Source organism: Loxodonta africana, chromosome 16 (assembly GCF_030014295.1).
Source record: "Loxodonta africana isolate mLoxAfr1 chromosome 16, mLoxAfr1.hap2, whole genome shotgun sequence".
NCBI classification, from domain to species: Eukaryota; Metazoa; Chordata; class Mammalia; order Proboscidea; family Elephantidae; genus Loxodonta; species Loxodonta africana.
The window spans coordinates 14,976,406-14,989,099 of NC_087357.1; positions in this window are offsets into that span (position 1 = coordinate 14,976,406).

Below are 12,694 nucleotides of genomic sequence, written 5' to 3' on the forward strand. Positions count from 1 at the left end.
CCACCATGAGAAGCTCCATCAGGAAGTCAGAGCGTGGAGTGTTTATGTCAGAAGGCAGGCAGGTGCCCAGGCAGACAAGGCCTCAGGTTAGAAAGACAAACAGCGTGTCTGCAGCGTGGGGAGGGGGGGACACAAAGGTCTCCTTCCATCAGTCTGTCAATAGTTCTGCAATTTTAGCATGTGTTCCCAGATTGGGAGCTGATATATTTTGACAATAACTGTGAATCTTTCAGTGCCTATATCTTCTACCATCTCTTCTTCACCCTCATTCTCTCATGCCTCCCTCCTCTTCACCTATGACCCTTTCGTACTTCCCGGGAGGGGGCAAACAGGGGTCACAAAAAAAAGAGTCCCATAAAAGAGGATCCACTATGCTTAGGTGGAGCCTGGGTGGTGCCTTAGGCCATTGACAGCAGTTCATATCATGTGTCACCACACGTCACATATTCCTCTGGACACCACCCTTTCCCAACATGTTGGCCAAGCAATGGTGCAACGCTTTCAGATGCTTTATATTGTTTCTCCTGAATTGTCCTTTTCCCCAGGTTCTGCGTTTCATTGCTTCAGGGGAGTAATATGCCAGGCAGGGACAGACTACCCAATAAGCAAGGTACACGCGGGCTTACTTCTGCTTACTTATTAATTTGTAGTGCAGAGTTTCACCTGTTTTTCACCACATCTTTGAAACCTAACATATAGTAAACAAAATCCTCACAACTGGACAAATAAGCAAGATCATGATAAATGGAGAAAAGGTTGAAGTTGTCAAGGATTTCGTTTTACTTGGTTCCATAATTAATACCCATGGAAGGAGCAGTCAAGAAATCAAATGAAGTGTTGCATTGGGCAAATCTGCTGTCAAAGGCCTCTTCAAGGTGTTCAAAAGCAAAGGTATCAAGAAGAGTTGATGCCTTTGAATTACGGTGTTTGCAAAGAATCTTGAATATACCGAGGACTGCCAAAGGAACAAACACATCTATCTTGGAAGAAGCACAGCCAGAATGCTCCTTAGAAGCAAGGATAGTGAGACTTCGTTTCGTGTACTTCAGACATGTTATCAGGAAGGACCGGTCCCTGGAGAAGGATATCATGCTTGGTAAACTGAAGGGTCAGCAAAAAAGAGGAAGACCCTCAACAAGATGGATTGACACAGTGACTGCAACAAAGGGCTCAAGCGTAACAATGATTGTGAGGATGGCACAGGACCAGGCAGTGTTTCATTCTGTTGTACATGGGGTAGCTATGAGTGGACACTAACTCGATGGCACCTAACAACAACAAAAGCATATATGTATATATGTGTGTGTGTATACATATATATATATACACACACACACTATTGTTGTTAGGTGCCATTGAGTTGGCAACAAATATATATATGTGTGTGTATATATATATGTATATAAATAGATAGATATATACATATAAACGAACAACAAACCATTGCCGTTGAGCCGATTGTGACTCATAGCAACCATACAGGACGGAGTAGAACTCCCCCACAGGGTTTCTAAGGGGCGCCTGGTAGATTCGAACTGCCGACCTTTTGGTTAGCAGCCATAGCTCTTAACCACTACGTCATCAGGGTTTCCATATATATGTACACTAGTTTTTATAGTTAATGTATATAGTTTATACACGTACACACACACACGTGTACATATATATAGTTAATATATATGTGTGTATATATATATTAAGGAGAGAGTTTTAGACAAGGTGGGCAGACAGAGATAGAGATGGAGATAGAGGCAGAGAGGGAGAGGGACAGGCCGAGACAGACAGGAACCAGCATTGATAGACATTCCATTTTCCCTAAATGCACTGGATATTGTGACTGTCATTGGGGTACTAAGTGCACGAGCTTGGGGTCTATGGTGGGGGTAAAAGATACGATGTTTGGAACCACCCGATCTGGGTTGACATTCTGCTCTTTGTATGGAAAAGCCTGGCACATAGCCGGCAACCTGCAAATGCTGATCCCACCTCCCTTCCCAATCACCTGCTGACTGGTGAACAATGGCACTAAGAGTTCTGAATGTCCTAAGGAGCAGAGCTGTGCAAACTCTCAAAAATACTCAGTGCATGAGGAAAGCACTTCTAAGGCCAGAGACAAGCACTTGCCTTGTTGGTTCCTGAGCGTGTAAAATATAGCTTGCAGTGCTTCTCGGGGGTGGGCAGGATGCTGCTCGCTCAGAAACCACAGTAATTTAATGACTGTTACAAACTGCTAAATAATTTTTTTCTCAAAAATCATACTATTTCTGAAATTGGCGTAGAGGCATATAAGACTGTGTTTGGGATAATTTCATTTTCGGGAAGCTGGGCTGTTAAATGCCGTTGTCTGCCACTCCTGATAAACTAATCACATTCCACCCAACCCTATCCATGACACCAGTGATCTTCAGACTTCCTAACCAAGACAGGCACGCTGGGATTTTCCATCATCCTGAGAAATGTTACTTCAGTGGGGGAACTATGAGCCACAGCAGGATGGGGTCATGAATTATCGATTGCTGGCGTTAATCTACACCAAGAAGAGTATATATTTGGGCTCAACCCTCATTACTTCTCCAGCATTTTCCGCTTGATTTATGATTCTCCCTTACACGAATGTGTGTTCGTAATCTGCATTACCGGTTCTCTAATGATGCCATGTCAGATCCAAATGTCACCTCATTATTTCTCACACTCTCAGAGCCCACAACAGTAAAAGCCAATTATAGACCAGAGAAATCCAGGAAGACCCTGATCGACACAACAGCTTATAAGCTGCAGCGTCTTTACCCTCGAAGACTCTGGCCCCACACAATGGACACTGAGCCTGTCTGTCCGGGGCTGGGGTAAGGAGCTCTGGCTCTGTACAGGTGCCTATTGAAAACTATTCTGAACACCCTGGCAATAAGCCATGGGATTCATTAGCAGCTTGATAACAGAAATGAGGGTTTTATTCCAATAGCCACAAGGTATTGGTTTTGGATAGTGGTTCACTTGACTGAGTCCAACTTGGCTGAGTTGGGACCACGTTACCTATAATGTCTTCTTGGTATGAAACCAGCTGGGAGTTGGCCAGGGGAGGAATTTGCCTGAGATCTGAAAGGTAGAAATGAGGCACACACACATGCATGCATGTGCACACGCACACACACAAAACGTTTGCCATCGAGTCAACTCTGACTTATGGCAACCGCATGTGTGTCAGAGTAGAATTGTGCTCCATAGGGTTTCCACTGGCTGATTTTTTGGAAGTAGATTGCCAGGCCTTTCTTCTGAGGTGCCTCTGGGAGGACTCAAATCTCCAATCTTTCAGTTAGCAGCCAAGTGCGTTAACCATTTGCAGCACCTGGGGACACTAGCAGTAGGGATATAGCAGGGAAAAGACAGCCAGTTTCCTTTCCCCACGGAGCCTGCACACCGAGTAAGAAGATATATATACACAGACATTAACTGGGAGCTTACAACGTGACCAGCACGAGGTCAAGCGCTTTGCATAAATGATTTCATTTAATTCTCACAAGCTCAATTTTATGGCATAGGTACTATTATTATCTCCGTTTACAGACAAGGAAACTAGGCTTTGTAAGGTTAAAAAACTTGACACTGGTACATGGATTCCAGAATACACACTGATTCTTTTCACTCTTTGGTCTCCCTAAGCTGGAAGACACAAAGTCCAGGTAAGGGCCCAGGGCAGCAGGCAACACAGCAAGGACAGGATGGCCTCTTGGCGAGTGTCTTGCCTCACACCCAGAAGTTTTTAACTGACTCCATTTGAAGAAAAACCTGATTCTCGAACAACTCTACTGTGGCATCTGAAGAGGCCTGGCTGGAGGGTGCTGGATGTGGGGGCAAGTGTAGCTACTGAGCTGGGACACGCCTGCCATCAAGGCAGGCCCAATCCATGTGGGCTGTCTTACTGTTTTTTGTTTTTTTAATGCATAGAGGGACTAGATCAGAAATCAAGCCCAGACGTATAATTTGATCTTTCCTCTGTTAATAGATAAATAAGTGGTCATATAAGGGCAGAAAACAATTGTAAAACGAATACCCAAGTGTTAATGGCATTTTTCTCTGAGACCGGGGAGGGAGGTGGTGATTACCGAGAATCTCACTTTCCAAATCAGACATTACATGACGAGTGGATTTTTAACCAGGAGGATGTATACCTTTATAATCTGAAATATAAACAAATGGAGCTGCTAATAAGGCCAGGCATATATGTTGTAGTATCGACTCAACTAGACGATGCTGTCACAGCGAGCACCATTGGTGCACAGGCAGCTGACCCGCCCAGACTGGGCGACCCTCCCAATCCTCCTGTCCCCTCCTTTGCCTTCATACTCTTTCCCAGCACAGCCCTGGATTTAGTGTTTGCTCCACGGGTAATGAAGTCCAAGTTCACCCGTAATTGGTCTTTCCTTATCCCTCTTTCCCAATTCAAATCAAGGCCAAACCATTAATCATTCCTGCAGAGCCCGGAAAAATTGCATACACTGATCTTTTGAATTTTATCACCTGCTGCTTGGGAAATATTAAACCAAAAGAACTTCATGGTGATTTCATTACAATCTAAAAATATCATTTATAACTTTTTTTGTGGCCCTGCCATAAAGCCATCAGTAAACATCTATTATGTAAACTGATGTACTAATGAAAAGGACAAGCTCGATTTTCCCAATATTTTTCCTGGATTGATTTTACCTTCTTATGTCAAAGAAAATAACACAAAACTGAACTGAAAGGTAATGAAGAGACAAGTTTTCCTCACTGACAGCGTTCACAAGAGCCACCAACCTAGCCATGTGGCTTGGCCCCGCAACGGTCATTCTTCCTAACTCAATAAGGGTTTCCAGTTCCCAGGAATTTCCAACTCCATTGTTCATTTTGGAGCAGCAACAAAATAAAATTGAGTTCAATGGTGATTCCTTCTTTGGGTGAATAAGAGTCGTCAAAAAGCACAGAGCTGTGGGTTAAGGGCCGCATTGGGCTGTTCACATGTTCCCAACCATAGGGTATTTTCGTCCCCCTGGTGTAAATGGTTTGTGCTTGTCCACTAATCAAAGAGGTTGGTGGTTCAAGCCACCCAGTGGTACCACGGAAGAAAGGCTTGGCAATCGGCTTCCGTAAGGATTACATCCAAGAAAACCCTACTGAGCACAGTTCTACTCTATAACACGTGGGGTCACATGAGTTAGAATCAACTAGAAGGCAACAGGTCTGGTTTTATGAGTTTTTCCTTTGCCCTCTGCCCTCCGACTTCTCAAACCCTCCAATCCCCCACCCTGTTAATACCACTCATCTTCAAGCCTCAGCTAGAAGATCACTTGGGGGAGCATGGTAAGAACTTCCACTCCTGTGGGACAGAATCAATCAGCAAACCCTCGCATGCCCATAGTTTCACATAGTTTGAGCGCTTTGATCTTCTCCTGTCCTTGAGAGTCCCTTGAGGCCAAGGACCCGCTCCAGTGCCTGTGACCCAGTGCCCAGGCCGGCGGCCAGCCCAGAGCATGGACTAACGCTTGTTATCAACAGATGAGTGGGGTGATGATCTGAATTGACTTTCCAGCCCTGCCACTACTGGATGCAAAAGAGAAAAAGATTTCTGTAAAATGTAGAGAACTGACCCTTATCTGTAAAATACAGAGAAAAAATAATCGCTGCAGTACGTGAATCAGAGTTGCTGAGAAGATCCAAGGATATAATGGATGGGAAAGAAGTTTGAAAGGCATAAACTAACCCATGTATTGTGGGACAATTCAGTGGCTGATTCAGAGCAAGTCTGACTTCCATCTAAAGGGAAGAAGAAAAAAAAAAACATGGTTTTCCAATCTTGATGGTAAATTCTATCCAAATGATTCCAGTCTAAATAAGGAATCTATTTATATTTATTAATACATGACCGCTATATGTGAATTTAAAATCTTAAGAGACTATGTGTAAGACCTTCATTGCCTTATCCTACAAATTTTTCCCAGTTGGTCCCTCAGTGTCTGTAGAGATAATGAAAAGGCATTGTATTGGAAAGACAACAAATGAGAAAAAGGTCAGAAATTATGTTTTCTTCAACAAGAAGTTTCTTTTTCAAAATTTCTCTTGTTCAGGAAGAAAACAAGTTGTTGCCTTGGGAAACTGTACCTTAATAACCTTACAAAATTTTTAACAAATCTACTTTGAGTTAATTTTCTAGGACATTTCCACCTCATTTTCCAGTTTTCTCCTCTTCTTATTACTTTCAACAGAAAAGCAACACACATGCATTTTATCGACCTAATCACCCCTGAAGTTCAAATTAATCCCAGCATTTTTTCCGACGCAAAGGCTAAAATTCCAAAAGCAACGATGAGTGAGCAGATGGCTTGCTTATGGGTAAACACGAATGAAAATTACAAAGCCTACTTTAGACAACTTCTCTGGAAAAAAATAACTCTAGGTTCTTTACCACGTTATTAAAGTTAAAAATTAATCCAGCTGGAGGGCTTGGCAAAAAATACCAACTACAGAGAGAGGGAGAGAGTGAGGAGAGGCTTCAACGAGAATGAAGAGCTGTACTGTATACACAACACTGGAAGCCAGCACAGCTTGTCCAAGGCAAGGTCATAGAAGCTCCACAGACACATCCAAACTCCTTGAGGGACTGAATTACTGGGCTGAGGGCTAGGGGACCATGGTCTTGGTGAACATGTAGCTCAATTGGCACAGCATAGTTTATAAAGAAAATATTCTGCACTCTACTTTGGTAAGTAGCATCTAGAGCCTTAAAATCTTGTGAGCAGCAATCTAAGGTACTGCACTGGTCTCACCCCATCTGGAGCAAGGAAGAATGAAGAAAACCAGAGACACAAGGGAAAGATTAGCCCAAAGGACTAACGGACAGTAACTACCACAGCCTCCACCAGACTGAGTCCAGCACAACTGGATGGTGCCTGGCTACTACCACTGACTGCTCTGACAGGGATCACAATAGAGGGTCCTGGACAGACCCGGAGAAAAATGTAGAACAAAATTATAACTTACCAAAAAAAGACCAGGCCTGACAGAGACTGGAGAAACCCCGAGAGTATGACCCCCGGACACCCTTTTAGCTCAGTAATGAAGTCAGTCCTGAGGTTCACCCTCCAGCCAAAGATTAGCCAGACCCATAAACCAAAGCAAGACTAAATGGCACACCAGTCCAGGGGCAAGACTACAAGGCAGGAGGGGACAGGAAGGCTGGTGATTGAGAGGCCAAGGCCCAGAAGGGAGAGTGTTGATATGCCATGGGGTTGGTTACCAATGTCACAAAACGATATGCATACTAATTATTTAATGAGAAACTAGTTTGTTCCGTAAACCTTCATCTAAAGTACATTTTTTAAAAAATGTGCTGCTAGCAGAGGGATGATATATCATGCATGTGACAGGATTCTCAGCTACAAAGACTTCCTGTCACCTCCAATGGGAATAGCCTCCACTGAATTTATTCTAAATTCTTCCTCCTGATGTCTAATAACAATTGGAAGGAGACATAGCAGCTTTCAGCACAAGAACCTAGAAGCTGATGGGACTCCATGAAGAATGAGAGGTCTCTATACAGTTCTCCCACTTCTGCACTGGACTTAGCCATTGTACCATCTTGGACATGACACTGCATCCATTTAGGTTAACCTTGATAACAAATGCAACTCCCCAGTGTGAGAACTGTAGGTTTAGTGAGAATAATAGCAAGGGTACTCATCATGGTTCAGTAGTAGGATTCTCACCTTCTACACAGGATACCCATGTTCAATTCGCAGCCAATGTGGCTCGTGCGTAGCCGCCACTCACCTGTCAGTGGAGGCTTGTATGTTGCTATGATGCCAAACCAGGTTCAGCCAGCTTCCAGACTAAGATAGGCTAGGAAGAAAGGCCTGGGGGTCTGCGCCCCAAAACCAGCCAATGAGAGCCCTATGGATCACAACGGTCCAATCCACTACTGGTCATGGGTATGATGAAAGACTAGACAGCTTCATTCTGTCAAGGCTAACACAGCAGCCAGCAACAACAGCAGATCAAAATGGTGTGGGAGATGAGGGCCCAACAAAGTGTTACACGTTGTTGTTGTGTGCCGTCAAGTTAACTCTGACTTATAGTGACCCTACATGGCAGAGGAGAACTGCTCCGTAGGGTTTCCTAGACTGCAACCTTTATGGGAACAGATGGTCAGATTTTTTCTCCCATGGAGCAGCTGGTGGCTTTGAGCCAATTACCTTTCAGTTAGCCAGCCAAGCACTTAACCATTGTGCCACCAGGGCTCCTTAAGTGATACACACCCTATGTCTATTCTTTGCAAATGCCAGGTACTGAGTATTTGAAAATTCACCTCTCTTGTTCCTTTTCCTTTAGTGAAATAAATGAACCCCTGATTACAATCCTACCATAGATACTGCAGAATCCCCTACTCTGCTAATTATTCTTGAAAGTTAGCAGGTTTTCAATTTTTAGATTTACCACTTAGCAAAAGAATAAGGGTTATTTACATACTTACAATTTTGACAACACGTAAGACACTTTCAGGCATATACGGGAAAAGATTATATTCCATAAAATTTTTATTTTAGCTCTTAGAATTTATGCTCCAATTCCAAGCTTAATGTAAAATATCCATAAAACGGCCCATTTACTAGGGTAAGAAACAAAACCTCAGGCTTAGAGCCAGAAATAAGACCGCAGGGTTCCCAGACCTAGCTCTATACCCTAAGCAATCGCTTCTCTTCGCTGAGCCTCCACCAGTGAAATCCGAAGCTAGATTAGATCTAGGGTATAAATAAGCCTGCTCCAAATAAATCAAGACTTGGCTGCTTCGGTGTTGTATTGAAAAGGATTGTGAGGCTGCATCTAAGCCTAGTGGGAGAAAGTAAAGTGCAGAGAGCAATTACAACATCTGAAATCAACAAACGAGGTAGACTGGGACAGGAGCTGCCCCAGAAATGATTGCTAAGACATCTCCCTGGTCTAAAATCCATGCAGACTGTGAGCTCTGCCATGTACTTTGAGGTCTTCACTCCTCTGCTCTACAAACTTGATCCCTTATGGAACAAGGAGATGGGGTGGGCAGGGTTCATGTTAAGGAGGGACACCTGACTCTCCAGTAAGGGCATTCTGAGAAAGCAAGTCCAGAGATAAGGCCAAAAACAGAGAGAGAAAGGTCTCCAAAAGAAGAGGTATCCCATCTGAGACAAGAGCTTCCCCAGACTCCCTATTCCCTCATCACAAATTGCATCCTCACCTCACACCTGGTCCCAGCTGTTGGTCCTTGAGGCAACAGAGCACAGGGGTTGAAAATGGGCCTGAGTTTCAGACAACGTGGTTGAGACAAGATACTGTAGGTATGAAAGCATGGTGGCAGGCACAAAGTAAGAAAGTGACAGGTCCTCTTGTTGACCCCCAACAGAGCTCCAGAAAAGTGTGTACATGTATGCTGTGGGAGGGGGCTGACCTCCCCTAGAGGTTGACTGCCCCCTCATACTTCCCTGCTTGGAAGGTGACCTACTATTGAAGGCAGCATCAGTGCCATCTAAGGGCCTTTCTCAAAAAAGCAGTTGTTGATTGTGACTCATGGATACCCCATGAACTGTGCTCCATAGGGTTTTCAATGGCTGGTTTTTTTTAGGAAGTAGATCACCAGGTTTTTTTCCAAGTTGCCCCTGGGTCAACTCCAACCTCCAGCCTTTCAATTAACATCCAAGCACATTAAACATTTACACCACCCAGGGTCTCCAGGAGCCTTTTGGAAATACAAAATCTTAGGCCTTACACCAGACCTACTGAATCAGGATCTTTGGGGATGGACCCCAGGAACCTGGGGTTTAACAAGTCCTCCAGGTGATTTCAGAGCCCTGGTGGCACAGTGGTTAAAAACCTGTCTGCTAACCAAAAGATCAGCAGTTCAAATCTACCAGCCAATCCCATAGGGTTTCCAACGATTGGCTGGTAGATTTGAACTGCTGATCTTTTGGTTAGCAGACAGGTTTTTAACCACTGTGCCACCAGGGCTCTGAAATCACCTGGAGGAACCCTATGGGACAGCTCTACTCTGTCCTATAGGGCCACTATAAGTTGGAACCGACTGGACAGCAAAGGATTTGATTTCCAGGTGATTCAGACGCATGATCAAGTTTGCCAAGCAGGGCTGTCATTGACTCAGGGCTTTTTGGCTTCTCCCCCCTTGACCTGATTGGAGGATCCTGAAATACTTCATGGTCCAATTCCCGTCAGGGAATAAGTGCTAACCCAGTCCTATTTGCGTATACAAACTTTTCTCCCTCATCCCTTGATTTTGCAAGCTTAACTGTGGACCCCCAACAAAGTGAGCCACTCGCCTGTCAGTGATCAGTCAGAAAGCCTCCACTTGCCTTTTGCCACTCCATAAAGTAACCACAGAGCAGCATGGGGAACTCCAGAGCAGGGTCCTTAAACTTCAGTGTGCATAAGAAACACTGAGGAGCTTGTTAAAAATACAGATTCCTGGGCCCCATCCCCAAAGAATCTAATTCAGTTGATCTGGCTGAGCCCCAGGAATCTGCATTTTAAGCCAATTCCTCAGGTAACTGGGAGCAGGTGGTATCAGGAGCACACTTGGAGAAACACATCACCAGGTGATCCATCATGTAGAAATGCTAAGAGCAACATGTTCCCAGCCTCCCTGAAATGAGCTGGTAGCTCTTCCTGATTTGCCTTTGATGATATCCATCAAACAGCTTAGTGCCAATGAGGAATGAATGGGTTTTAAGCGATTTGTGTAGGTGGCCATCCGTGTAATCAATCTTAATTCACAAACACTGCTGAGTGCCCACACACAGGCAATAATGTGCCCAACATCATACATAAATCTCTCAAATGGAAATTAAGCAGGTAGATGTAACATTCTGGTAGGCATTATTCAGTGTCTCCAGGGGTAGCATTAGGTTAACAGGACTGAAGCTGAAAAATCATTTGGACAATCGGGAAGAATGCCTGCCCTGCCCTGCCCGGAGCCATAAAAGTTCAAAAGCAGGGCAGGGGCCTTGGGTAGAAAGCCCTCGGGTCTGTGGGTAAGCCAGGTGTGCCATCAACCTTGAGACCCTCCAGAGGGCTAAGTCACTTTGAAAGCGAGGTAATGGAATCAGAAATATGCTACTCAAACATATCAGGCACTCACCTCGAACACTGGAAGCATCTGTTACTTTGGAAGACAGAAAGCAGACATTAAAGAGGGCATGGATGGTCTAGCCATCACCTCTTCCTTTGTAGAAGTTCCTGTCTATCCTGCTGTGTGATCCTGGTGGCCATGTTGATTGCACTGTCTCTCCTGGCCTGTAGCGGCAGGCATGACCCAGATTTACTTTGCCCATCCGCAGTGTTGATTGCAAGGATGGCCATGAGTCTGACGAGAACTGGTCAGTCAGAATCCTTCTGAGATATTTTATTCTGGTTGCTTGGGTTTGGGATCTACAAGGACCAGGTTGGCTTAGAGCTGACATTGGTCAATTTAGCTGCCACAGAGAAAGCCAGCTTGAGAATAGAGGAAGAGAGAGGAAGTAGAGCTGGGAGACCAAGGCAAAGTCCAAAGGCTGCCATTGGAAACCTCAGCTCTACCCCTGAACTTCTACATTACATTAACCAATGCTTTCAGCTTTAACTTGACCAAGTTTTCACTGGGTCCCTGTTACTTGCAACCAACAAATTCCCAGCTAAAACAAGCACATTATTATAATGTTTGAAAGTGCTTGGAACCAGCAAAGTTGAGTACCTGCAGTATACCTTGCACAGCTGAAACTAATCACAAAGTTGTCGAGCCAGCCCCAAGTAACACATGATGGTGTGCTTCCCGGGGTTGTAGGCATGGATTTCTGAGAGTTGGGCCACCTACATAGATCGTGTAATTTGCACTTCTGTGTTGATGATATTGAATTTTACCTGAAACTTGTGATACTGGACAATAAAAAATAATAATAATGGTTAAATACCGTCATCTTTTGTGTTCAGGAAAAGAGCTTGCTGCAAATAATCACCCCTCTTATATGACTTAGATGAGACCCACAGGTGCCAGACATGGACCCTCCAAATTCTCGTTCCTTGCCTCATAAATGAGTAACTGATTTGCCTGTGCCCTAGTGATGAATCAGAAACACAATGTTGTCCACCAAACATTGGTTAAGCTTCTCTGCTTCCCCCAAGTCCTTGCGCTCTGACTCGCCCTCAGTGTGAGCCAACATGCTACCCCTCTTTAAGGGCCCCTCCCAGAGAATAGGCTGGCTTCAGTATAGAACATTCTCTGATGTACCATTTTATGGTGACACTCTTACATCCCATTCCCATTCCTGGGTGTTTTCTAGGCTTATCTACTCACAATCTCTATAAAAGAACTCGCCTTTCCCTAGCTCTTGGGGACACTTGCAGATGTGATGGTTGGAGTGATCTTCCTAATATAGTTGCTCAGCCCCCTCCCCCCACTATTACGATAATCCCTTTCCCCTTTTCTTTCTGGATAAAGCTTCTACCTCTCTAAGTCTGGGTATGTTTTTATTTGACAGCATGTGTGTGCACCTATGGAGCCCTGGTGGCACAGTGGTTAAGAGCTGGGCTGCTAACCAATACGTCAGCAACTCAAATCCACCAGCCATTCCTTGGAAACCCTGTAGGGTAGCTCTAGTCTGCCCTATAGAGTCGGAATAGACTTGACGGCACACAAAAACAA